This window comes from Bombina bombina, chromosome 6, assembly GCF_027579735.1.
Source record: "Bombina bombina isolate aBomBom1 chromosome 6, aBomBom1.pri, whole genome shotgun sequence".
NCBI lineage: Eukaryota > Metazoa > Chordata > Amphibia > Anura > Bombinatoridae > Bombina > Bombina bombina.
The window spans coordinates 414558279-414561159 of record NC_069504.1 but is presented as its reverse complement, the minus strand read 5'-3'; positions in this window follow the sequence as shown (position 1 = coordinate 414561159).

The window sequence follows — 2881 nt, the reverse complement described above, 5'->3', positions numbered from 1 at the left end:
AGTTGATTGCACACAAAGTTTCAAGTGTCAGCTTTTATTACCCCCTTTTTTTTGCTGCAGCATTTTTAAACGTAAATAGAAACATTGTTTTTTTATATTTTTTTATTCTCTCATATATATATATTTTTTCATTTTTTTCAATATATTTTTTCTTATTATTATTTTTTTCTTTTGTTTATTTTTTCTGAACTTTTTTGAAATTTTTTTCTTTCTTTTTTTGAGCCTTTTTTAGTGTCTATTGATAAAATTATTATATCTTTTTTTGAAGTATATTGCGCTTACTGGATTTTCAACCTGAATCTAGTAAATATACATCCATACTATAGAATCCAGCCACCAAGTCACGTATCCAGTAATTGTTGGGGTTCAATACATTTTTAACCATATTGAATACATTATATACCATCATTATTGTGTTTTAATATATTCATTTTTAATAAAATATTTCATTTATTCACACTTCCAATATTTTTGTATGGTACTTTTTTTCACAAAACACTTTTATAATAATATTACGTTGATTCACACTATTTGATCTTATAAAATTATCACTTTTTTATTTATTTTTTTATTTATTTCAAGACAGCTAGCCTTAGGCGCCACCTCTAACTCTTTCTGTTGTCCTGTTTAGCATCCATGTTTGCAAATTTGTGAGATTTTTTGCAAACCTAGAGGTAGGCCAGTCTGTCTCACAAACAGTTTGATACACACCCCTTGTTTCTTGCTCCCCCAATATAAGCACAGCTCATAGACCTCCGGATTTAGTATATAAATGTTTTAAACAATTAGGCTTAATAGATGTTTGGAGGATTCAGCACCCCCAACAAAGGAATTACACTTTTTACTCGATCCCATGGGCATCCTACTCCCGGCTAGACTACCTATATATTGACCAATCAAGTCTATCCCTTATTCTAGACTCGGACATACAGCCAACCACGTGGACTGACCACTCAGTAGTTTCCATCCACCTAACATGGCCAGAAGCTCCACTTAATCCATATATTTGGAGGTTAGATGAATACCTTCTCCGTCACCTACCAACATACCAATCTCTCTCCACATCACTTAACAAATACTTTACGCTTAACAAGGGCCCTGACACTTCGCCACTTAACCTATGGGAGGCACATAAGGCGGTCATAAGAGGCAAATGTATCAAACACGCGGCACATCTCAAAAGAGAACACAATCTGGCTGTAGAATCTTTACTAGCCAAACTACACAAACTAGAACTAGAACACAAACAACAACCGAAGGACACAAATATTTTATCTTTAATCACCAAAACAAGAACAGATCTTAACGATATACTCATGAGAGAGGCCCAACAGAAGGCCTTGAGGTTAAGGAAGACTTTCTTTTTTGAGGTTAATAGATCAGGGTCATTGTTAGCAAGGGCTCTAAAAACTAGAATCAGCCAGACTCACGTTCATAAATTGCAAACACAGAGCGGGACAGACACACATGACAGTAAAGGAATTGCAGATGGTTTCAGGGACTTCTATGCACGCCTCTACAACTTAAAACAAGTTGACTCTCAGGCTCATTACGAGGAACTACAACAATACTTATTGTCAGCTGATTTAAACACCCTTTCACAAACCCAAATGAATGACCTCGATAAGCCTATTTCTTTGGAAGAGGTCCTGTCGGTTGTCTCTCGCCTCCCTTCGGGGAAAAGCCCTGGCCCCGATGGCTTTACCAATTCTTATTATAAGTCTTTTAAGCAACTCTTAGCTCCCCATTTACTGACATTATTTAGATCACTAGATGACAAAGACTCACAATTCTCGCCAGAGATGTTATCCGCCCATATTTCAGTTATATTAAAACCAGACAAACCCCAAGATCAACCAGGCAGCTATAGACCCATTTCTCTACTTAATTCGGATATTAAAATATTTAGCAAAATCATTGCCAACCACGTTAACACAGTTCTAAGCGACATCATACACACGGATCAGGTAGGATTTATACCTCGCCGAGAGGCGAGAGATAACACAATAAGAGCCCTGACCCTATCGATGTATGCAAAATATCACAATATACCAGCAGTTCTAATGACAACAGACGCGGAAAAGGCGTTCGATAAGACGAATTGGCATTTTTTTAAAAAAAACTCTTCGGATTTGGAGCCAAAATGACTAGTAGAATCGGTAGCCTCTACACACATCCTAGTGCTAGAGTGAGAGTGAATGGCATGTTCTCAGACCCCTTGAATATTAAAAACGGCACGCGTCAGGGATGCCCCCTTTCGCCTATCCTTTTTATATTGACAATGGAGGTATTTGCAGCCCACGTACGCGTAAATAGTGAAATTCATGGCATCTCAATAGGCCCCAATGAATTTAAAATAGCCATGTACGCGGACAACGCCCTCTTTTCAATATCTTCCCCCTCTACAACTATCCCAGCTATATTGAGAGAGGTTGAAAGATTTGGCAAATTTTCTAGTAAACCAGTCAAAATCTGAAGTTCTAAACATATCACTTAGGACACCTGAGTTCCAGAGTCTCACATTGGTTTGTCCATTACGCTTACAGACACATTCAATTAAATACCTGGGTATACACCTTTCCCCTCGGCACTCTGTCCTTTTTAAGAAAAACTATGAGGCATTACTACACACTATATTCAAGGACCTTAATATTTGGGCGACTAAACCACCGTCCTGGTGGGGTAGGGTACATTCTATCAAGATGACCATATTACCCAAAATATTATACATCCTACAGGCTGTAAGATAAATTGTATCTTTTAGAATTGTAGTGTGTTGCTAGTTGCAAACGCCAAGAGATACAAATTATAACCTGGCAATATGCTTCAAGCATTTTGCTAAGAGTGAACTCACAGGAAATGCTGCTAGACAAATATGATT